Raw genomic sequence first — 26,102 nt, 5'->3', positions numbered from 1 at the left:
AAAACTGAAGATAAATTTAATTAGCTGAGCATCTACAACCAAAATGCATGTATTAGTACTTGAGTTAACTTGATATCTGGAAAGAAATAAACTGGTAACTTTCAGTTTAATTTGTATCGCTTAATAGTTTAGAAGTGATGATAACGTCGAGATTAGCAGTTATCATGCTTCACTGTTATATCTCATGGATACAATAATTTATGACTTCATAGATGTTTTGTTTGATGCAAAGTTACAATTGTTCCTATATTATAACAACACATATTTGTGGACTGAATTTGTTATAAGAGGTAATACTGTACTCGTCATTACTAACTCGGCGCATGGCTTTGTTTACTTTAGGTCTCTAATTACGATAGCGGAATATAGATCTTTTCTTAATTATTTTCAGTAGATCCTGTTGCAGAGGAGTTTCGAAGTAATTTGCTCACCCGAGAGAAGATATGGTAGTGACAAATTAGTTTGCTGCCTAATTAATGTTGTCGTGTCTGGACAGTTTCGAAGAGGCGTCAGATAAAATTCTTGGGGTTTTCAGTTTTCCGAATCACTTATCGAATATCGTTTGTAAGTATTACTTTGATCATAGTACTTCTTACAACTGCCGCATTGAATGGTGGGTGAATACTGAGTTCATGGGTAATTTCCCAAGATTCTTTAGTAGAGCAATAAGTGAATGGTGGTAAAGCTTTGAAATTGAGCTGGATTTAAATTATTGTTTACTGCAAACACGTGATGTTGCACATGAAATTTTCTCTGTTCATCTTAAACTAGAGGCTTTTCTGTGCGCCCTGTTGTAACACAGCTGTAAAACTCAAAGCTTTACCAAACGATCATGACTCTGTTCCTATTTAATATATGTCCTAAATTAATAAATGGATTAATATGTTTCGTTTGTGAAGCATTATGCATGTTACACACACAAACAACTTTTTTGCAGTTAACTCCGTCGTATTAATAATTTCTTGTTAAAGGTTGCATGCGTTTCTTCGGTCGATGATTCCTTGTGACTTATTTATCAACTTGTAAATTTCTGTCAAATTTATCGTTTGATTGTCGTGGCTGCATTCATAGAGATGGTGACATAAATAGTAGTTTCAGTATGTGTCCTGTGGAGGAAATGTTTGAGTAGCATAGTAGATTGTATGTAATAGAGTTTGTGGTGTCATATTTGAATTGTTTTCTTTTGCCACAAAGAACAGAAGGTAATACGCGTGCTTTACAACTCCTAAAGGGTTACTCATCGAAATTTGCAGTTGGTTTGTCTTGATGTATTGTAGGCTACTTCAGAAATGAAGTCTTTGTTTGCATTTTTTTTTCCCCGAAATGTTAAAGGAAGGTGAAGGTAGTAACTTCGGACTAAAATGATTTAAGTAATCCAATGTTACTAGACTTTAATAGTAAGTATATATTATCAAAAACTGGGACTGGCTTCTCTGGGTTTAATAAATTGGAATATCTCGTCGGATTAATTACGTGTCGGGCAGTCTTTAATTACCATCCCGGTGCAGTCTCATGAATGAATGGAAGGTATTAGTTTGTGATTTAATGTGACATATCAATCAACAAGTAACTGGCCAGCGTTTAAGCGACTTTGAGCAAATGATAGCCATGAATCATACCCTGGAGACATGCTGCTTATTTGTTGAGGTCTCCATTAACAACTGTAGCATGATTTTTATGGTCTTAAAGTACATGTATTTGTTGTAGTGTATTGCATGGCTGTATTAGTCAGATTCATTCCGTTGTTCAGGCTTCATTTTATGAAAAGAGTTGTTCTTTTATATTATTTGCTGTTAATTCTGTTGTTTTTGGCAAGTGAACAGTTGACTATTTCTGCTGTCTATATTTTTGCTGTCTATATTTTTGAAGATGTACATTTTAAAATTTTAATTACATACTTCTATATACACATTACTACTAAATTTACAAATATGTATGTCCTCATAACTAAGGTTTTATAGGTACTGCATAAGGGGTTAGGATACATGGGTATGAATATGTCCAACAGCCTGCCATAACACTTTAAATGCCTTATTTGTGTGATAGAGTTGAAAACTTTTTTGGTCGCACTGTTCTGACCCACTGATTTTATTTTGCAGAAACTTTCAATTAATGTTTTAAAGTATAAGTACTGATATCATTGTGTATCATAATGTTACATAAAGTTGTGTTACTGCATTATACTTGACTTGAATAAAGTCTACTGCCTTGACCTATTTCCACACCCCAGAGGCTCCCCTTCACTGTGTCAGAGAATACAATTCATTTAATGTGCTGCTTGTGAGTGCTAGATTTGACTGAGAGATGAAGTCTGTTATTGTTTTGATCATGACGGTTGTTAATAATATTGATATTTAATTTCTTCTCCTCTGTCATCGTTCTTAGCTCACATAGTTATAGTTCATACAAAATGACTGAAAGATCTACTACAAGACAGATCCTTAAACAGAGAGCAGTCAATTTCCTAGCCTTTCTTGACTATTACAGGCTATTGCTTTGTTTGTAATGATCTTCTGATGTGTTTATAAAGTCAGGTATTGTTTTCTCATTCCTGCTGAGAATTAAATGAGGTTGAGATGGGACTGTTAATGAGAAAGTCTTCTTTGTCTTTGAACATCTGCACATTTTTAATTTCCTGTTAAATGGGACCTGTTATTGACTTTTAGACAGCAGTATGAAACTTCATTCTGAACTCGAGTTAGGGATGCATAGTCTACATGAAAATTATTACTACTTCTAATCTTGTGGCTTTGAATTAAAGAGTACACTCTAAACTTGCTATTATTATTATTAATCATGAATACCATTAGTGAGTTGTATACAGGGTGTTTCAGGAAGAATGGTCAACATTCAGGGATATACAAAAATGATTATTCAAAGCAAAACAGTGTAGTTAACATGGGCTCTAAAATGCATACCTTAAAGGTTATGAGCTCTTGTGGTGTGCACTCTAGAGCCCATGCTTACTGGACGTTTTTTCTTATTTTGGCCCACACTACCTCCTCTCAAAATGTAGAAAGCAAAAATGTTGCGGTAGAAGAGATTTGTTTCGCAGTATAGAAGATGTAGTAGTGCTCATAACTCTTAAGGTATGCAGTGTGTAGCCCATGTTTATTAGACTTTTCTGCCTCGAATGATTCATTCCTCTCATACCCCTGAATATTGACCATTCCTTGTGGGACACCCTGTATATATTGGTATGAACGTGCACGGATCACCTAGGTTTCTGAAGAGGCTTTCGCGAGATCTTCTGTTTTCATTATTCACAATATTTTTAATGCTTACTTCAGTACAATAAAAACTTTTTTGACCTTAGTAACATTGCCTCCAGAAGGTGTGGCGTATCACACTATGAGGTGAAAGTGTGTTAATAGTCCTGTCTACAGGTCAACATAATAATAAATTTCCAAATGTAAAACGGGCAGAATCATGCTTATGCATCCTGTATTTATTTACTTATTTATTCATCCAAGGATCATCTCACAATGATATAGGGATTGGCATTGTAATACAATGCCAATCAGAAGGCAAAAATATAACACACAGCATTCATAACATGCTTTAAGAGGATGGAACTGGTAGACTAGGGGGGATAGGGCAGGTAGTCTGCCGTGGCCTTAAAGAACTGTCCTGGCATTTTCCTTAGTGATCTAGGAAAAGTCAAATGAGGATGGCTGGACAGAACAGTTCCATCCTCCCGAATATGAGGCCATTGCCGTAACAACTGCACTGCTTCATTTGGTAATTCTCTATTGTATAATGTTCCTTTGTTTACACACATTGTTGCAGGTAACTTGAAATATAAAAATATGGTTTCCCTCTTCACTGCTCACACGCTGATGACTCTCGGGCTGTTTCCAGTCACTTGTACTGTAAAATATTATTCCACTCTTCACTGCTGCTTGCACAGAGACAGTCACCAAACTGCTGGCCTGAGAAGTTGCTGCTATGCCCCTTGCCTCAGTTACCAGACTCCATATACAACTGTGTGTGCCCAACTATTCAACTATGTGCCACTGTCCACCTGAAAAGCTAAGCCAATGGACATTACCATCATGCATAGTACATCTTTACACATTACCCTAGATAGGGCAATAAACCATAATCATCTGAAACATGACTAGATGAAGTAGTTATTCCCTTTTGTTATCATCCACTACTCTTGAGTTCTCTAAGTAATCTTTAATTGTGTAATATGCATGAAGAACATTTTAATTGTTTCTAAACAAATTTGTTTATTAATTATTTTTACTTTATTTGATTATTTATTATACAATTTTATCCTCTGATAGAAACACTGTTTTGACCTTTTTGTTTGTTCTTTCCTGGTTAAATGCAACTCAGAACTGGCTCATGTTCCATGATTATGGATAGAACTAAGAGTGCAATATTTAGTAATATTTACCCTGATGCACACTATAGATAGGTATATGAACTCTCATGGTGCAGTAAGGATACCCAGTGTTTTAAATAGCTCTTTACAATGAGCCCAACTACTAGTTTCAATTAATATTCATGGCTCTTTTCTGGAGTTTAAAGATTATGTCCATGCTTTGTGAAACTCAGAGATGTGGTGCAGCGGTTAGCACACAGTACACGCATTTGGGAGGACAGTGGGTCAGATGCACTTCTGGCCATCCTGATTTAGGTTTTCTGTTATTCCCCTAAATCACTTCAGGCAAATGCCGCGTGGGTTCTTTTGAATAGGCATGGCCGATTTCCTTTCCCATCCTTCCCTAATCTGATGGGGCTGATGACCTCGCTGTTTGCTTCCCTCGCACAAATCAACCGTGCTTTATGCCTTGACTCCACAGAAAAGGATCATACAACTAAGATGTGTGTGTGGAGGCATAGTATGTCCTAAGACATTGTCAGTTACAAACTGATGTTAACACCCCAAGAACATGGCCTGCAGATGACATTCTTTTTGCCAGTATCTTTATATGTTCACTCCATGTTAGTTGACAATCGATGTTCATTCCTAAAACTTTGTGACTGCTATACATCTATAAATTTACCATCTATGCTTAAAGTGACAGCATGCCTTTTTTTTCCCCTGAAGTACATACTGTTCATTTTTTTATGTTCACCATTAATTTATTACATACAACCCAATTGTAAACTTCCTGGAGTGTTTCATTTGCTTTCTCCAATAGGAGTTCTGGCATTTTATCAGTGACTATGATGTTGCTGTCACCGGCAAAGAGAAGTTTCTCTCCATGTTGTACAGTGCCAGTACCTGAAGAAGTCATCGATATGTATTAAGAACAGAACTGGAGCAGAACACTACTGGGAGGAAAGCAAACACACGCACGCGTGTGTGGTTTTTTTTTCTGACAGTTGTGTTACTAAAAATTTATCATTGGCAGACGTGAACAATCTCCACTGTTTGCAACTAAGATTGAAACCATTAGTTCGATGTTCCTTTTATACCTAGTGCTTCTAGCTCTGTCAATAATATTTTATGGCCAACAGTGTCAAAAGCCGTGGACAAATTCAAGAAAATGCCAGTAGCACAGTCATCCCTTCAAGAGCTCAAAGAACCACCTTTGTGAACTCTGAAATGGCCGATATTGTAGGTACTACTACCACTTTTGAAGTTAATCTGAGCTTTGTTAAAGAGGCTGAATTTGCTTGTGCAAATTGTCTCTCTCATTCATGATTGTTTCAATTATTTTTGAGAAGGAAGACAGCAGTGAAACTGGCCTATAGTTTTCATTTCTTTTTGCATTACCTTTCTTTAGTAAGGACACCATTTGTACATGCTTTTTGGACCCTGGGAAACATCTGAACTAATGACTTCATTTATTATGTTTGTTAATGGGGTTTGTGCACCATCTGTGCGCACATTCAGAACATAGAGAGGAACTTCATCTATGCCCACTGACTACTTATTTTTTCATTTGTTGTATTGCCTTCCTAACTTGAAGCTCTGGTTTGGGAAACATCATTGTGTTTCCTGTGTAAGTCTTTGCGGGTGCTATGTCTGTTTTAAGAAGATATTGCTGCAGCTTCTCCACAATACCAAACAAACAATGATTTAAAAATTTTGCTGATTCCTGAGGATTTATTGTTATTCTATCCCCATCTCCGATTTTTATTAGGTCTACAACTTTGCTTCCGCCGTTTTGCAATAGAGGGCAGCAGTGAAAAGTAGTGGTGCAAGTCGTTCGTCATAAGTACCATACAGTAAGCTTAGGCATCTGAGAACATAACGCCATCAAGATATCAGTCTATTTTTAATTGCATCATAAGGTTATTCTCGAGTGAATTCGTCAACTTATGAGTCCAATTCTCGTAATCTGCGGGAGGTTTTAGTTTTCTGCTTTGACATGAAGAAATCTGTGGCTGAGGCTCATAAAAAGCTGGGCAAGACCTACGATGAGATGCCTGTTAGTGACAGAATGTCGCAGAAAATGTTTTTTGTGCTTCAAGAATGGTGATTTTGGCATTGAAGACCAGCATGGTTGTGAAGGAGAGAAAGCTTTCGCTGCTACTGCAGCTGACAGGAACAATCACAGGAGATCATTATCGAAAGCAATGGATATGTTTGAGACTAGCATTGAAGGACAAAAGGCCACACTACAGCAATAGACGTGAAAAAATGATTTTGCAGCATGACAGTGCAAGACCCTATGCCGAAAATCCCGTCAAAACATACTTTGAAACGTTGAAATGGGAAGTTCTATCCCACCCACTGTATTCTCCAGATATTCCTCCCTTTGACTGCCACCTTTCTCTATCTATGACACATGACCTACCCGACTAGCACTTACGGTCATATGAACAAGTGCAAAATTGGATCGATTCATGGCTCCCCTCAAAAGATGCCCAGTTTATATACTGTGTGATTCGTATGCTGCCCTATAGCTAGGAGAAAGCAGTGGCTGACAATGGCTAGTACTTTGAATCACAAATTTTTTGTAAGTTTTTACGATAAAGTGTCGAACTTTGATAAAAAACGGTGGAAGCAAGTTGTAGACCTAGTATGATGTTATACTTGCTCCTGCATTTTCCAGTTTCTGGTTTCATATCATTTTGTGACACTTTGTTTTTGTTTTATGGATTACTTATTAAATTGTCTTTGAATGATGGTGTTTTGCTGCAAGCAGTATCATACTGTATATATTTTTTATACATGTTGTAGTACTTGAGGAACTATGGATTACTGCAGTGCTTTTGCAAAGAACAGAGAAATTTAAGTGTTTATAAGGACTTTGTAATACCCACTGTTATCCACGTATTTTCCTTAGCTGGTGCAGTTGAATTGGTTTCTGTTACATGTACACTTTTCACTGGTTTGGTTTTCCAGCCTTCTAGAAAAAGTATGTATTTTATGATCTGAGAAAATGCAGTTTTATAGTTTTCACCGAGCCTGTCTTTTGCTTTATTAGCCGACGGTAATGATCGGAATTGCCAAGATCTCTTACAAATACTTTACAATTTTTCCTGTCAATGTCCATAAATACAGTGTCCAAAATTGAAGCTGAACTTTTTTAAACCCTTGTAGCAGTGTTTACCACATGTGCCATGTTAAAAGTGCTCAGAAAGTTCAGGAAATTATAGCTAATTTCACCCTCGGCATCTTTGTTAATAATCATGTCTGCAAATATTATTATGCCAGTTCCAGGACAGCCGAAACCCTTCCCATGACTTCAGTAAATTTGTTGAAGTAAGTGTCCACATTACGATTATGTGACCAGTAACCGCACAGTATTATTGGCTTATTGCAATCATCTAACTTTGTTAATTCAGTGACCGACAGTTCAAAATGTTTACCTGCACAAAACCATGGAAAACCTATCTCAGTATGGCCAGATGGCACAAACTTCATCCTCCCAATTATGAGGTCAGTATCTTAGCAGCTGCACTGCCTCATTTGGTTGATCCCAGTTATACAGTGTTGGTTGATTTACTCACAATTTTCTTTAGGTTAGGTTGTTTGGGGAAGGAGACCAGACAGCGAGGTCATCGGTCTCATCGGATTATGGAAGGATGGGGAAGGAATTCGGCCGTGCCCTTTCAGAGGAACCATCCCGGCATTTGCCTGGAGTGATTTAGGGAAATCACGGAAAACCTAAATCAGGATGGCCGGACGCAGGATTGAACCGTCGTCCTCCCGAATGTGAGTCCAGTGTCTTACCACTGCGCCACCTCGCTCGGTCAATTTGCTTTAGATAACTTGTAAATCACAGTTGTGATCTTCATCAGTGCACACACTAAGGTACCTGCTGATGACTTCTGGGCCATGAAGATACAGCTGTGCCCTCAAACTAGCTCCAGTGTGTTCACAAAACTGACTCCAGGGCCCCAAACATTCAACTATGCCCTATGTTTAACTTCCTGTCCTTCCCTGTGCCCATCTGAAAAACTGAGTCAATTAAATGCTTAGGAACATCACACTTAGAGCCTTAGCCAGTGTGTATTCATTGATCTTTGCTTCTGGTACCTTGGAGTCAATATTATTTGTCCAGAACAGCTTAGTATGAATTTTTGTAAGATCAAAGAGTTGTTGTTTGCTGTGTACCAACAGTAAGCCTGTTCTGTTACTCTCCTGGCTTTCTGGTGTGGATGTTTTTGGGCCATTTATCAGTATTTCTCGGTTTCTTAGCATTTATCCCACATGTGCACAGTCCACTTGTTTGACCACATCTCCATTGCACTCTTCGTTGACATCTTCACATTTTTAAACCAATGTCATACATACCAGACCTGTTGCCAGTCCAGTACTTTGTTGTTCTTCCAGGTGGCTGTGTGACACCTGGGTGTAATTGGTGATCTTTTTCTGATAGTATTGCCCTGATTTATCATTATTGGCCATACCAAAATAGACATGTTTCCCAATTTCTTATGTGACCATATTAAATAAGTCTGTGAGCATAGTCATCTCCATTCTTTGAGTAGTCTACTGATGCTGCTTCGTAAGTGCTTGACATTCTGCACCATAAATGGCTGCAGAGCATACTGTGGTAATGTAAATTGTGGCCTTTAGATGTTTGAGCATCTTTCTCCACTTGAGAAAAGTTGCGTTCACCCTTGGCCAGATATCAGAAGTGCCATCACAGTTTGAGTTTACTATGGATCTTAAGTATTTAAAATGGATCATCTTCTGCAGATGTTGATAATTGATTCCGATAGTACTATTGGTTTAGGGGCAACATTCCAGGTACTCAGTCTTCTGCTTATTGAGGTACAGACAAATCTCAGCCCATCTGTCTATCCTGATGTTGGAATTCAAGGTGTGTGTCTTTCGCTAGGATAACAACATCCATGTAAAAAAAGTATCCATGGATGTGATGTGAGTTCGTTAGCTGTGGCTATATCCATGCAGAGGATTAGTAATAGCAGTGACAGAACAGAATCTTGATGAACACTGATAGTATCAATAGGTGGAGAAATTACTGTTGGACTCTGTAGTATGCTGATGTAGCAAGTTTACATATATCTCTGGGCTTTCATGACATCAAAGAGCTTGGCAGATAAGGTCATATGGGGCATGATGAAATGCTCTTCTGTGGTCCCACACATCTTCATTTGGAGATTTCTTTGTTGTCATGAAGTCCCAGAGATCTGTATAAACTGGGTACATCTTTTGCATCACAGTACCACTAGTGTGGCCCTTTTATGAAAATCTTTATGTAAAATAGCCAGTATGTATAATTTTGTAAACTATTAGTACCTACATATGGGGAACTACCAGAACTATGAAGTTGTCATACTCTGTTTTGTGGGTGTTTAATACCCATTGGTTAGTGGTTTACTTAATTGGCTTGGTCAGTGCCCATTACAGAGACAAAACTTATTTCATTGCCCTCTTCCATTAATAGGGCCAATTTTCTCTTTGGAATAAGTTACACTCTTTCTTGTTGAAATTTCCACAAGGGACATGAGCATTTCTTTGCTTTTGTTGTCAGCTAGACTTATAGTGCCCAATAATGTTCCATTGTTGGTTTTGATAAGTGCAGTGAAAGAACTGTCTAGATCTAACATGATGTATCTGCATCAACATTAATTGATGGAGCCTAGTTTAATAAAGTGGAATCTAGGTAGGTCTTGCTTTGTGTATGTGCATCATGATTTCTGACCTCTTTCAAGACTCTATGTTTTATAGCCAAAGTCTGAATAAACAACAGGCAATAAAAAGAACAGCTGCAGCAGAACTTTGGCCTCTAAGATCATCACAGAACATACTTTCGCCAAATATATCAGTGCCTGATGTTGCCACTTGGAATGGGATAACGTTATTGGAGGAGCCAAGACATGAAATAGTTTAAATTAAAAAAATGGTGGACCTGTGTGGGGACTGCAAAGACAATGTTTGGCTAATGACAGTGTGCACAGAGAGATTTAAACAATCATTTTTCCTGTACTCAATAAGCAGATGGAATAGGAAGAAACCCTAATATGTAGTAAATGGGAAGTACTCTCTGTGTTGCACTCCACAGTGGTGTGCAGAGTACATGTTAAAAAAAGTAGCTTAAGAAATTGTGAAAATGATTAACAAGTTGCCATATTTTTCACTGAGAAAGTGAGAGATCACAGATGTGATTCACAAACATCCAAATAACCATGGATGTTTCTAACAATAATGGAAATATCTGGATGGAGCAATATGTAAAGTAAGGGAAAGGCAACCACACATGTAAAGCAGGTCAGTGTGTGTCACATAGTTACAGAAAACAGCATCCACACTAACTTCTGAGTGCTAGCTTTTTTTCCAGCAATAGTACACGCGTTCACACTCAGGCACCCTCACACACACTCCCATCGCCATGGTAAGATTAATTATTGGTTATTTCATTAGGGCTTCTTCCCATTCCATTCATGTATGGAGTGCAGGAAGAATGTTTAGATGCTTTTGTGTGTGCAGTGATACTCAATCTGGGCCTCACAATCCCTACAGGGGTGATAGAAAGGGAGTTATAGTATATTCCTTGATTCATCTTTAAAGCTGAGTCTTGAAACTATGTAAGTAGGCTTTTTCAGGATAGTTTGTGTCTATCTTTAAGTGTCTGCAAATTCAGTTTCTTCAGCACTTCTGTGACACTCTCCCTCAAGTCATACAATCCTGTGACAATTTGTGCTACCCTTCTATCCCCTGTAAGCCCTATTTGGTACAATTCCCACACATACTTGAGCAGTATTCTAGGATGGGTTAAAGGTGTTTTTAAGCTATCTCTCTTATAGAATGACCGCATTTCCGTAGTGTTCTACAAATGAACTGAAGTCTGCCACCTGTTTTATCTATGGCCAAGCCTATGTGATCATTCCATTTTATATCCCTACAAAGTGTTACACCCAGGTATTTGTGAGTGTTTTTTTTTTCCTGTTTTGTGAAGTTCACAATTTTACATTTCTGAACATTTAAGGTAAGTTGCCAGTCTTTGCAGCACTTTGAAATCTTATAAAGATCTGACTCAAAAAATTTTTGTGCTATGAAGTATATTCCATTTTGAAGATAAAACCACTTCAGCTGTAAGTGCTTAATTTATAACCACCACTTGTCTTCCAGCATGTTAGTTACACCATCATGTGCAATAAAATCAGTTCATGTTCTGACCAGAAAAGAGAATGGGATGAGCCAGTGTACATAGTCAGTAATTTTTTGCTATGTAACAGGCGTCAATTATGACACAGCATAGAACACTCCAGTTATATCAGGAATACCATTATCTGGAGAGTTAAAAGGTTCTCATAAACCAAAAAAGTTATAAAAAGTGGTCATATATGATCATCTATGTTAATATGTAAAATTAAGCAGCACTGGTCCATTATTTACCACTGCAAGTGTGCGCACTGGCAAACTCATGATATCTTATAGAAAGGTTCATTGGGTGGCAGATTGGTTGGTTGGCTGGCCAGCTGTACAGGTCTCTCATCAGAGAGGTCATCAGTGTCCTTAGTAAACTAATTTGAGACAGTTATGAGATTTTAGTCCAATACACTTTAATCACATCCACTTGTACAAAATACATAAGACTCAGTCTACAGTCAATTTGTAAACTCTGCTATTAAAATACACAAACTCTAACTATATATTAGTTAAAATGCTGTAACAGAGATATGTGGCTGTCTAATAGTTTGGGGGGAAAAAAGATAAACCAGCCAACCTGAAAATACACACACATCTTTTCCTATAACCTACGTAAGAAGTCAGACATTACACAGAATGTTAAAACATGAACAACATTCATTTCTTCGTCACATAAAGCAGATGAGCTGCTAAATTGGAGCCTTCATATCTTGGTATAAAACACATTATGTTAAAATATGGTGTACACCAATATATACACTCCCAAGTGCTACATACTGGTGGGTCCTCTCCCCAGAGGAGGAACCCAAAGGACCAAGGTGAGTGTCCTCTGGATGTGAATTAAAAATACTTTCTCTTTCCTCTGTGGCCAGGAGAAGGAATGCCACAGCCGTGTTATTTGTTTCCCTGGCTGCAGCCTAGACAATCCCCCATCCCCACAAACATATGAACCTTGTGTCTCAACAGTGAAGTAATTTCATGTATAGAACCAGCACATTCGAGAGTTATATTTATACAGGCATTCTTAGCTGCTTCATTATCTTCAGTCACAGCATGCCCTGGTACCCAACAAAATGACACCTCCTTGTGCTGCCTTGTAGATGGGAAAAAGTGTAGTGGATCATCTGGATATGTTATATGTAATGGATAGTGTAAAATGCACTTAGGGAGTCAGTGCAGATAAGGAGTTTGGTAGCATGGTGACATGTCCTCTGCTTTAGGGTGACTCAAGATAATTCAGCATCATATACTGTGAATGAATGCACCAGGTAAGCAAATCTTGAGGACATATTCAGGAAATAACACAGCACAGCCAATGGAATTCCCCTGCATAGAAACATCAGCGTAAACCACACCATAGTTGCAATTCTCAAATTAAAACACGGATTTAAAAATTTGGCATGGTTTTAATTTCTTTCTGTACAGTGATAAATCTATAATAATTCTGTGGTTCTTTGTTAAGTATGGCAGTGAATAACTCCAGCCCTGATGAAGCACAAGCTGATAGGAGGACAAAAGGCCCTCGAGATTTGAGAACCCAGCATAATCGGCGAACAACCATCCTTTCAAGCAGTTTCCAGAAAATGTTGGTGAGGTTAATCTGTTGGTAATTGATGACAGATGTTGGGATTTTGTCTGGCTTAACAATTAGGGTGAAGATACTATCTCACCATTGTGAAGGGAAGACACCATCGAGCCAAATATGGGTGAAGATCTTAAGGAGACATATCCGTTGAGAAACAGTCAGATGTTGTATCATCTGGCTGTGAATGGAATCAGGGCCGGGGGCCATATTGTGAGAAGAAGCAAGAGCTTGAAGCAATTCCCACTCAGTGAAAGGTTCATTATATAATCCGGCATGCCAAGGTGTGAAGGAAAGGGGAATGTCACTTACATGGCCAGAAGGCAGCTGCATAAGAAGAGGACACAGCGTCTTTGCAAAGTAGGTCATGAAGTATTCAGCAAGAGCCCATCCTGAAGGAAGAGACCTGGTACACAGTTGTGGGTCTTCGGTGGCCCAGAAGGCTACAGAGCTTGGCCCATACCCAGGAGGAAGAGGCATACATTCCTAGGGAGAAAACATAAGGCTCCCAGCATTCCTTCTTACTGCATTTAAATACACAGCGAGCCTCAGTACAATGTTGCTTAAAATGACAAGGTTGGTGTGCAAAATATATCACTTGAAACGCTGCAGGGTTCTTTGGTGATCCTGAACAACAATTGCAATGTCTTTGGTCTGACATGGCACTCGCTGGTGACAGATGTGACCTGTACAAAGTGGAATAACAATTCCAATGGTGTGGGTGGTTGCATTGGAGGTGTCCTGCACAGCATCACTGATGCAGTCTAACAGACGGACAGTGTGGAGGGGGGAGGGGGGGGCAGGAGGTAAACAGAACAGAGAACAGACACTTGGCTCTTCGGAGCACCTATCATAGTGACCAGTTCATCTGGCAGTAGCAAGGAAGCGATACCAAAACATTCACATGCCTGAAAAGCTACAGAGTGTGCAGCATGAGGCTCTAATCAAGAGTAACCCATGGCATACTTTTGTCAATTTATTATCAATATGTCCCAGAAAAATACTTGTCACTGTAAAAGTATCTCCATAAATTCTGTATACACAAAGTTCTGGATAAATTGTTTCACTACTGGATGTCTGGTTTGTTCCTTTTCCAATTGGGTAAGGAAGGAAGTAGGGTTATAACTATCCACATTGAAATTCCTATACCTGTCTGATGAGATAGCCGGTTCAGAATGCTCAGTGTTTCAGTGTAATTTAATATGTTTTACATGTGAAACATCCACCCTTAATCCACCTGCTCTGATCAAGAGCTCTCCCCATAAGACTCTTCCATCCGCACCAAAGACCATCTGGCATGATGGTAATTGTTGGGAGAGGAAGATGAGCATCTACACCTTGGCATACATGAGATGCTAGAATCTCAGGCATTTGCTGTGTAATCCCCGTGTTGTCATCGGGCTTAACTAAAGGATACACAATGACCCCACCAAGTCGAGTTGGCTACTGCGTTCACTCTGAAGCACATATTAGTATGCAGGGTGTATCTCCTAAGAGGCATCAGGTGCATTTCCTTTGGTGTTTCTCCAGATATTTGCAATTTCATTTTTGCAATGTGCAGCTGGAGCTAGCCCAAACAAATAGTGTTCATAATGTCTTTCATGTGATGCCCAGTGTTGATGGAAAGAGTCAGTTTATCTCCATTACAAACAAAATTATTTTTAAAGTGGAATTTTAAATGCCCATATGATAGAGTAGGCCCAAATTACTCTGGTTCGATATTTGTTTTATCAGTATGTAAAAGGGGCATTCAAAAAGAAACGAGCCGGAAGCATAATTACAGAAACCAGTACCAGTATGTTTGAAGTAATGACCCTGGCAGTTGAGACATTTGTCCCACTGTGATACAAGGTGGTGAATGGCTGTCTCATAAAATTCCCGGCACTGAAATGTTAACCTGTTCCGTACGTATAGCTGGATGTCATCGACCACACAAGTGCAGGAAAGGTTATGCTGACATCCTTCTTTGACCAAGATGGCCTCGTTCTGATTCACTTCCTGCGGCACAGCACACAACAGTGAATGCCCAGTATTACTCACAAACCTTGACATTGACCACCCTTATCCAAGCGATCAAATCAAAATGACCAGGTAATCCCACTCGTGGGGTTATTCTGCTCCACAACAATACAAAGCCTCATATGGCCAATACAGTTGCGTCACTCCTGCAGGTATTCAAATGGGAGGTTCTCAGCCAAAACACAGTCTGGACCTCCCTCCCTGTGATTACACCATTTTTGGTCCCCTTAAAAAGACTCTGAAGGGCAAACGATTCACCTTGGACGACGACGTCCAGCTGTACGTGCAGAACTGGTTAACATCGCAGTCCCGGGAATTTTATGAGACAGCCATTCACCACATTGTGTCGCAGTGGAACAGGTCTCTCAACAGCCAGGGTCAATACTTCCAACATACAGATACTGGTTCCTGTAATTATGCCTCTAGTTCGTTTCTTTTTGAATGCCCCTTATATTAACAGGGACAGTACAACTCAAAGAATAACTAGTACTCCAGCAGTGATAGCACTGCCTGGCCTACACTGACTACTACCGCTAAGCATGCAGTGCTACTGACTCACTGCTATATTGCTGTTTATTCTTTGTGTTTTGCTGTCCCTGTTAATATATATCAATAAAACAAACATTGCACTAGACTAATCTGGGAGTGCTCTATCAAACAGACATGTCAAATTCTTATTTAAAAATTATTTTGTTTGTAACAGGAAACAAACTGATGCTTTCTGTAGACTTTTGACATTGCATGAAAAACATGATGAGTGCTATTTGTTTGGGCTGACTCCAGCTACACAATGCATAAAAAAAACTGCAAATAGCTGGTGAAACACCAGAGAAATGAGCCCGGCAACTCTTAGGAGACACATTCTGTAAAGCCCACATAGGTACTGTGCACAGATGATCTTTAACACTGTATACAATAGGCTCTATTTAAGATATTCTTTGGTCCACACTGCAGAAAAAACTTGGAAAATGAACGTCAGACCCAGAAAGGGACCAAAAATTACTTCAGACAAAAAGTGATGAACAAACGATTATTCTGAGAAAAAAAGACAGGACCTAGTGAATGTGATGATTTAGGACCAATCTATTTTAATGACATAAAGTCTCAGTCACCCCCTATCACCTTTCATCTTCTGCTCCATTTAGGAGTACCAGTTGCTTCCATCATCTTCAATGACAGCTCTAAAACCATAGGTAGTACAGGCAATGCTTTTACATCTTCTGTTGGTCAGAAATTTTAAATTTATCCCATTGGTTCTTCCAGTGCATCTGTTGCCCTTATTATTCTATCTATTTATTGCTGTATTTAGAAAATAACTATTAAAATAGTTAAATTTGTGTATAATCACTCAGTTTTATTTATTCTGTTAAATCATTATGTTATCTTGCAGAAAAGGCTTGTTGTCATGCCTCTCATTTCACAATATTCTGTACAGTTTTAGTTGTATTATCAGCATGTTTAATACCTATCTTTATGGGCATATTTCAGGAGTTTTTAATAGCTTTCTTTTGCTGCAGGTTTTGTATAAAGTGAGAGCTTTACTTTTGGCAGTATGAATTTCCATTTTCTGTTGATAAGATATTTAATCTCTTTGGTTATCAATGGGTATCTTATGGCGTTTCTGCTTCCAAATACTGACACACAATTAACAAAACCACATTGAACTTTGCATCCTCATGCCTTTGAGTATTCCATCCAAATCTAACCTCTTAAATATTGTGTATTTATGTCATTAATAATGTTTGACCTGGATATTTCTTAGATCTGTAGTTGTATTTTTGGTAATTAACCATCATGGTGCATAGTACATAATTGATCCCGAACACTCTACAAAAATTTTATCAATGAAAGTTGAGATGTTTTGGTGCTCAGAAGTTGGAAAATTCACTAAAAAAATGAAATTGAAGCAGCTGATGTTTCCAGTTCATTTTTCTGCCAGGATCTTTTAAGACATCTACAATGAAATTTTCTCAAATTATGAACTTTTTCATAGTGCATAATACATAGCTTAACAGTGAATTTTGATTTCACATAAATGAATTAATGCAGTCTTCATCAAAACTTACAGGCTCATTTTCGAGATTCTTTTTTGAAACAGAAACTGTTGCCTCAATATTTTTGTACTTTTGTGTTTTCATCCTGGTCAAATTTAATGCTACAATGCAAGTAATTATCCAAAAACATAGTTATGTACGCTGAAATTGCAATAGAGAAAGGACAACAGAACACATGGTGTTAAGGTGAAGGGGGTGGGGGAATAGTACTTATTTGCTGATAACATGAACAGCAAAGTGATAATGTGTCCTGGTCGGCAGGTGGATGTGAACATTAAGAAATTCGAGGTGTGGCTATAAAATAATGGATTGATGCTGCAACAGAGTAAGTGCACATGTGCCAAAGGTGAATGATGAACGACTATGAAGTGTGAAGCCTTCTCAGTCCATAGGAGCTTCTCTAGTGTTTGTAGACAAATCAGTATGGCCATGATCTTCATTTATGTAAGAGCTTTATTTTGTTTTGCTGGAATAATAAGTGTAATAATAGAGCAACAAATTTTTGTAAAGTTTCATATGAAAGGTGGGAAATCTGCTGCTGAAACCTATCTGTTAATAAAAGAAGGGTGGTGAAGACTGTTTATCATGGAAGTGAGTTTTTAAGTGGTTCAAGCTTTTCCAAGGTGGCCAAAAGGATGTTGAATGTGACTCACATCCACAATACCATTGAACATCAAAAATGAATGAAAATATCAGAAAATCAGATAATTTTATTTGATCTGACTTTTGGGTTGAGTATTTTATCAGTTGCTGAAACTGTAGGAACTAGCAAAGAATGCTTAAGACAAATTTTACGTAATCAATTTAACATCATAAAATTGTGTAAGAAACTGTTGCTGAAAATTCTCACAATGAAGCAAAAATTAGTTTGTGAAAATGTTTGTACTAACACGGCACTTTGAATACCATTGAAAATGATGCTAATTTTAAAAGAATGATAACATGTAATGAATGTTGGTTTATCACTTATGATACAGAAACAAAGAAAGGGCCAGTCCATGCAATGGAAAGCCCCAATTTCACTCAGAGTGAAAAAAGCTTGGCTGAGCAAATCAAGATTCAAAGCAGTGATGATTGTTTTTTTGATGTTAATGGAATTTTGTATCTTCACTGAGTTCCTGAATGTCAAACTGTTAATCAACATTACTACTACCTTGAGGTTCTTGCCCAGCTCCCATGAGAAAATAAGAAGAAAAAAAAGACCCAAATTACGGAAGAACAAGTCCAGGTTCTGCATCAAGATGATGCACCGGCTAATACTGTGTAATCTGTTAAGAGGTTTCTAGCATCCCAGTATTAGACCACCCACTTTATTTGCCTGACCTAGCACCACATGATTTTAATCTATTCTCCAAGGTTAAATTTACATTAAAAGGAACAAGATTTCAGTCTGTGTGAAAAGAAAAGTGGCACACATCATTAAGGAGCTCACAGAGGAAGACTTCTAGCACTGTTTCCATAAATGGAAAATTAGGATGGAGTGTCATGGGGATAGAGGGTGGGACTATATTGAGACTGAGAATAACTAAATATGTATGTTTGGGAATAAAATGTTTTACAGCAACAGTCCCGTACGTATTCACTTAAAGCTGGTATCACTCAGAAAATGTAAAATGAGTAACAACTGCCCACTGCTATATGTGACTACAATATTAAACAGAACTTATTAAAACAACATTAAAATTAATTTAAACAATGTGGACTGCTCTGAATAGTGATCAGCTACTGATATTACAGCAAAGTGTGACTGGCAATAGTTTCTCTTTTCAGTCATCCTGCTCCTTCTGAACTAATGGATTATCTCATTGTCAATGAACATTATCTGTCATCTAGAGCTCTACCCTTCACATTCATGTTAAAAAATATGAAAGATTGAAGGTGGTACATTTCTATTATTTATTTTATTTGACAAGTTACCAACATAATATTGCTTTCAAAATGGTTAATTTCATTTATAATATCTGCAGTCCATAATTGTCATCTAGTGGCATTGTAATTTGTAGAAATTCGTTCTGTTTCATATTTTTGTCAGTTGTAGATGAGACAATGTAAGCAAAATACATTCTTGGGCTTTAATAGAGGCATTTACTGACACGTGAGTATATAGATTTCAGTGTTGGTTTACTTTGCTCATAAGAATATAAGTAAACAAGTATTGGATGTAGCTAAGCTTCAAATTTGATCATCATCTTCTGCCACTAGTCAATAATTAGGTGATTGACTGTAGCTGCCATCCAGTGCAGTAAACAAGTATTTTTTAACTAAGATCAATTTGGTATTTGGAATGAGTAAAGTATGTTTAAATGTTGTAAGAAAATTCTGGTAGAATGTAAATACTTTGGATTTAAGGAGGCCACTCACCAAATAGCAGAAGTGTTGGGTTGTTCATAGGAACACATGAAAATAAAGAAAATTTGCTAGCTTTCAAAGTTATCTTTTTACGAGCTAGAGTAAAATACATACAGGAAACACACACACACACATACACATGCATAAGCCCACATGTGGCGTTGACTTTATTAACAACGCCAGTGCTTTATTTCAGCCTGTGAACTAGATTTTGGTGAGGGTAGTATTGAGTGAGTTTGGTAGGAGACAAGAGGAAGGGAGAGGGAGGTATAGAGGCTAGGCACGTGATGCACAGTTGTCGGAGGCAGTGGGGAACAACACACACTGAAGGCGCCTTGAAGACATGAATTGGGAGGGGATGGCAGGATGGAGGAAGGGGAAACTGTATGGTGGAGGATGTGGGAACAATTGATTACTGGAGATTGAGGCCAGGATGATTGCAGGAGTGTAGCACGTGTTGTAAGGATAACTCACTTCTGCATAGTTCAGAGGAGGTGGTGAAGGAAGGAAGGCTCCAGATGGCCAAGGTTATGAAGTTGCCATTGAAATTGAGCATGTTGCCCTCAGCTGCATGTTGTGCCACTGGGTTGTTTTTGGCACCTGTTTTGTGGTGGCCATTCATCCTGGTGGACGGATGATTATTAGTCATACTGACATAGAACACTGTGAAACGTTTGCAGCAGAGATGGTATAAGACATAGCTGCTTTCACAGGTGGCACAGCCTCTGATGGGGTGGGATAAGCCTATGATGGACTGGAATAGGACTGGACCAGGGTGTTGAGTAGGTTGCGTGAGCTATGGAACACCACTCTTGGAGAGTTGGGAATGATCTTGGGAAGGATGTCCCTCATTTCAGTGCATGATGATAATCAAAGGATGTGGTTCAGTTGTTCCAGTGTGGAATGGTATTGGGTGACAAATGGGGCACTTCTTGAACGAGATTTTCACTCTGCAGCGGAGTGTGCGCTGATATGAAACTTCCTGGCAGATTAAAACTGTGTGCCCGACCGAGACTCGAACTCGGGACCTTTGCCTTCTTTATTGCTGATTCTTGGGGGTGGTGGGAAGATTGGGGTTTGTGAGGATATTACACAAAAGATCTGTTTGTGGACTAAGTTTTGGGAGTACTGTCTGTCTGTGAAGGCCTTTGTAAGGCCTTCAGCACATTGGGCAAGGAAGTTCTCATTGCTGCAGATGTGCCATCTACAAGTGGCTAGGCCGTACGGGAGGGACTTTTTGGTGTGGAAGAGATGGCAGCTGTTTAAATGCAGTGGAGGTTAGCATCCAGGAACATGGTGTTTTGGGTAATGGAGGACCGGGTAAAATGGATGGGCAAGGTAGTGTCAAGTTTGTTACAGAAGAAGGATGGCGTGTCTTGCCTCTGGGTACAGATCATGAAGTTACCATCAGTGAATCTGAACCAGTCCAAGGGTTTGGAGTTTTGGAAGGCTGGGAAGGTTTCCTTTACATGGCCCATAAGCAGGGCGGCATTGGAGGGTACCATGTGGGTGCCCAAAGTTAATCCACAGATTTGTTTGTATACATTTACTTCAAAGGAAAGGTAGATTGTTCGACAGTGGCAAGGCCATGAGTGCGAGTAGCATCAATAGTGACAATTAGGGATCCAGGAGGTACAGAGGTGGAGATGGTGGAGAGCGGGTGAAGGAAGTTGGAAGCGTCTTTGATGGGGAAGGCTAGGTTTCAGGCAATTGGTTGGAGGTATTGGTCAATGAGAGTGGAAATTCCTTCAGTGGGAGCACAGTAGGCAGCTGCAGTGGGGCACCAGGATTCTTGGGTTTGTGGATTTTGGGGAGCATGTAAAAGATGAGTGTGTGAGGTACTGTTGGAGTGAAGAGGGAGATGAACTTGAGGGAGAGATTCTGAAAAGAGCCTGTGGATTTCAGTAGGGATTGGAGGCTATGTTGGACTTCTGGGATGGGATCAATATGACAGAGCATGTAGGTGGAGTAGGCAGACAGTTGGCAGTGACCTTCTGTCGGGTAGCCACTGTGACTCATATTACAGCAGTGAAGGCCTTGTCTCCAGGGAAGATGATTAGCTAAGGGTCTGTATTCAGGTTGTTTGTGGCTGCCCTGTCTTTTGCAGAAAGCATAGTGTTTTTTGGAAGGGACCTGGGAAACAGGCCAAGTTGGGGTTACAGAATTCTTGGCAGGTGAGCAGGGGATGGTTAGGTGGGAGGTGAGGGTCACAGTTGGATGGTGAAATGAACTGGTAGAGGCAAGTTTCAGTGTTGGAATTTGGTTGGCTTTGGCTGGAGGGATTGGTGACAGAAACATCTGCACTGTATGGATTGGAAGACAGAGAGTAGATCTTTGACAAGTCCAACATGGTTAAATTTGGGTGTGGGGCTGAAGATGGGACCTTTGGATATGACTGAAGCTTATGTGGGACTGAGATTTTTGGTGGAAAGGTTAACAACAGTGTTTTGGGTTTGCTTGAGTTCTCGTTTTTGTGGAGTGTCGGGAGAGAGAGTTTTGTAAGATGTGATAAATTGAATAGGTCAGCTGGGGGGGGGGGGGGGGGGGGCTAGGAGAGGTCTGGGCACTAAGAGGACTGACAAGGGGGTTCACTGCAAGTAGGATGGATAGTGGCATCACAAGGCTGGGCAGGCTGTCAATAGGTCTGATAATTTATAGAGGCACTGTCTGGAATGCTTCTCCAAATACAAGGGTTTCCATTTTGGGGAAGTTGTGTATGTAGTAAGGATTGCACAGTAAAAATATCGTGCAGAGGGAGTAGGGTGGTTCTGGGATTAAGTACTCCTTTACTCCAAAAGTATTTATGTAAAGCATATTTAAAATTGATAATATTTCCAGCTGATGATGCATGAAAGTAATTAAGTAAAATGAGCGTTTTGCTATATTTACAGGTAAATGGTTAATACATGAGATCATAAGCCTACAGGAGTTAAATGATAGACACTGTCAAAGCTGAGAGTCTGGTATCATCTTTTGAAATTGATACTGTACTTAATTTTAAAGGGGTCTTATTCAGTCTATGAACCATTAAATCCACTCAAAACACTTGATGGAAACTGATATCCTTTCACACACTCTGAGAGCAACTTGTGAAGACTCAAGGCAGCTACTCCTAGCCCCCCCCCCCCCCCCTCTCTCTCTCTCTCTCTCTCTCTCTCTCTCTCTCTCTCTCTCTCTCTCTCTCTCTCTCTCTCCCTCCAAACCCTGAGAAATTCCATGGAACCTCACCATGGTTACAAGATAAATTAGCAAATATTTGGACCTGAGTGAATTACTTAGTTTCACGTCCTGTGGATCATCTTAATGATCTGGAATGACTAATTTTTACATTTACATCACACATTCATGTGTAAATATGGCTACATGTTGATCATCTACAGATTATCATCATTATTATTATTTTTTTAGTATTGTTGTCATTTAATAATTCCAACCAATCACCTTCTACATGTTACAAAATTAGAAGTTCTTCTATGGAAGAGGAGGAGTAGTGAAGGGGAAACTTTTTCATTTTCTTTTCAAATTTGGGTTTGCTGCTCGTCAGACATCTTATGTCATTGGGTAAGTGATCAGAAATTTTGATGGCAGCATTGTACACACATTTTTGTGCTAAAGACCACCACAGAGTAAAGTAATGACTTTCGTATTTGTTTCTGGTATTATAATTATGTACATTATTGTTCTGTTTGAACTGCACTGGAGTATTTACAAAAAAATTTCATCAAGGAATTTATACCGTGAAGCAGTAGTCAAATTGCTGAATGAACACTTTTTTACTTAAATTTGAGTTACCCCAGAACACAGTCCACTATTGAATGTAAGTAACAAAATATGTCAACTTACTAATTTCTCTCACCCCAAGATTTGCAGTGATTTGAAGTGCACATATGGTTGAACTAAGTTGTTTTAAGAGTTCCAAAATATTCTTTTTTTAAAGTTTAAATTCTCGCCTGAAAATTATGACTTTTTTCCTCCTAGTCATTATTTCCTCACCATATGTTACATTTATCATTTGGTGTCGTACGTCTAGATGTGCAGAACTGAATATGTTGTGCTGTTTTGAAATTGAGAGTGAGACCATTCACAGAAAATATATTTAAGAAGATTATTTACAATTTCCTCTGTTGCTATATGTATGATTGAACTGATTACAATACTAGTGTCATCCACAAAAAGAACTAACTCTACTTGTTGTATATAAGGTGGAAGGTCATTTACGTAATATGAGAAATGGTGGTGAACCTAAGATGGTGTTTGGGAACCCCATATGTGATTTCTCTCCAGTCAGATCAATTTCTTCTGAACTCGTCAGTATAACTTTGAAGCAATGGAAACTCCAGGTTGGAATGTCAACAATGTAAAGAAAAAAGGATTGCTACTTACCATAAAGATGACAGAGTTGCAGACCAGCAAAATTAAAAAGACATTTACACATTAACTGCTGACCACAGCCTTCATCAGGAAAAGAGAAAAACACACACACAAATGTGTAAATGTCTTTTAATTGTGCCTCTCTGAAACTTAACATGCCATGTTTAAGGTAAGTAGCATTCTTATCTTTTCCTTGCATTTTTGGTATAACTTTCTGCATTCATTTAGTTAGCTAAGACAGTCTCCATTTCTTTGTGATTCAATCAATTCCATAAAACCTCAGTTTATCCATGAGAATACTGTGATGCATACATTCAAGTGCCTGAGAGAGGTCGCAGTAAATACCAACTGTTGCTATTTTGAGACATATCTCATTGGAGACTTAGTTTGTGGTGTCTGTTGAGTTGTCAAGATGGAGCAGGACCACATGAAAACATAATTTTGAATGCTCTTTGATGCTTTCAAGGAGGCTGGGCTGGCAAACTCCAAAATATCGACATGAAGTTACTTTGTTGACCTTATCCACAACAGTGCTAGTAATGTGGCACTTGTCATAAAACATTTACACCATTCTTTTCTTGACATTTTGTGCTATCTTCCAAATTAGCTGGTGGGTTCTTCCCTGGGAAGACCCAAAAACAATTGCTACTTTGTTTTCATTGTCAAATTGCTACAGCCAAGTTTAATCGCCAATTATGACATTAAATACTGCTTCTGACCACCTTGCATCATAATTTTCTTGTATTTGCTGGCACAGTTCAATGCACATCTTTTTACTCAGAATTTGGATGTGGTTTAAAATGACTGCACATCTTCTTAATTGGAAAATTATTATGCAGGACTTTATAAATCACTTTCTAACCTATCGTCTTCTTAGTAAGTGCAGCAGACGAACAATTCTCTCAAGATATATTTGGCTTGAGGAGTGCCCATTGCTGTCCATCCTAATCAGCTGGGAAGAGGGGGGGGGGGGGGGGGGGGGGGGGGTGTTCACTGCACTAAATACGTGATATGTCGCTTGTGTGGAAAAATGCTCTTAAACCAGGTCTGCATAATTACCTGCATTGCTTTTTCATACATGCGCATCCATCCACCCACACTAAAAACAAGTGCTATTACTAATGACAATTTATGGAAAATGAAGCAGTCAGCAACAACCAAGAAAGTCTGAAAACTTTGCCAGTATCTCATTGTTAGCACTGTTCCGGGAAGTCTACCCTTCTTTTAGTTTGCAAAAAGACTTCCATTAGTGATACTTATTCACTGGAGTACGAAGTAAGCAGCAAGTGAAGAGAAGTGTTCCTTCAAAGTAATTTAAATATTTCAGAAAGACAGAGTTGCCATATAACTATAGACAACAGCTGTTATTGAATGCAGTAGCAGCGGTTACTGGAAAAACAAAAAACTGGCTGCTTGGCCAGCACAAAGGTAACTGGCAGAATACATTTGGAGTTTTTCGTTAAAATACAGAAAAGCTATTCAATAAGAAAAATGAGATTTTTGTACACAGGAAATTGAAAAATCAAAAGGTTTTTCTTCAAGTGTGTTGCATCTCAAAGAAATTGAATTGATACACATTGATGGATATAAGGTTGTATCACATGAATGTAGGCATCATGTAAGGAAAGTGGAAATGTCTGTGTACATAAGAAAATGAAATTAAGTGTTACCCATAAATGTGTACTGCTTTGAACAACTCTTTGAGTGCTGTGTTTCAGTAACAGGCTTGGAAACGTACAAGGATACAGAATGGCTGGCCAGTACTTATCTTAAGGAAGCTAAATTCCAAGTGCTCCCAATAGACTCACATAAAAATAGGACAAAATTTATCTTTCAGAATTGTTAGTCCCTTCTTCATGGAGATATGGGGGCACATCCTCGACCCCAGGTTGGAAGGGATCCACTCTTCACTACAGTATAAAGCAGCCAGAGTTGAGCTTTTTGATTAACATCTCTTGGTGCTGGTGACACCTCAAGTTGTTGTTTATTTGGGTGCATCCACAGCATGTGGTCAAGTGGTTAGCATTGCTACCTCTGGATTACTAGATCCTGGGTTCGATTCCTGGCCAAGTTGGGGATTTTCTCCACCTGGGGACTGGGTGTCTGTGTTGTCCTCATCGTTTCATCATCATTCAGGAAAATGGTGAAACTGGACTGTGGAAAGGTTGGGAACTTATTCGGTGCTGATAACTAA

The 26,102-nt window shown here is 38.9% G+C and overlaps 1 protein-coding gene across 10 annotated transcripts in view; it reads left to right on the top strand.

The window, feature by feature from the left end:
• Window positions 1-396: 396 nt before the first annotated feature.
• LOC126354809 (zinc finger protein 143-like) overlaps window positions 397-26,102 on the top strand; it is a 99,809-nt gene continuing 74,103 nt past the window's right edge. The window contains exon 1 of one of the 10 annotated variants that reach the window (XM_050004734.1): window positions 397-564. The gene's annotated coding sequence lies outside the window, so the exon portion shown is untranslated. The other 9 variants (XM_050004738.1, XM_050004736.1, XM_050004742.1 and 6 more) reach the window with 9 other exon arrangements.

This window comes from Schistocerca gregaria, chromosome 3 (assembly GCF_023897955.1).
Source record: "Schistocerca gregaria isolate iqSchGreg1 chromosome 3, iqSchGreg1.2, whole genome shotgun sequence".
NCBI classification, from domain to species: domain Eukaryota; kingdom Metazoa; phylum Arthropoda; class Insecta; order Orthoptera; family Acrididae; genus Schistocerca; species Schistocerca gregaria.
The sequence above is the reverse complement of the archived record's forward strand: the minus strand, read 5'-3'. Positions and strand labels throughout refer to the sequence as shown.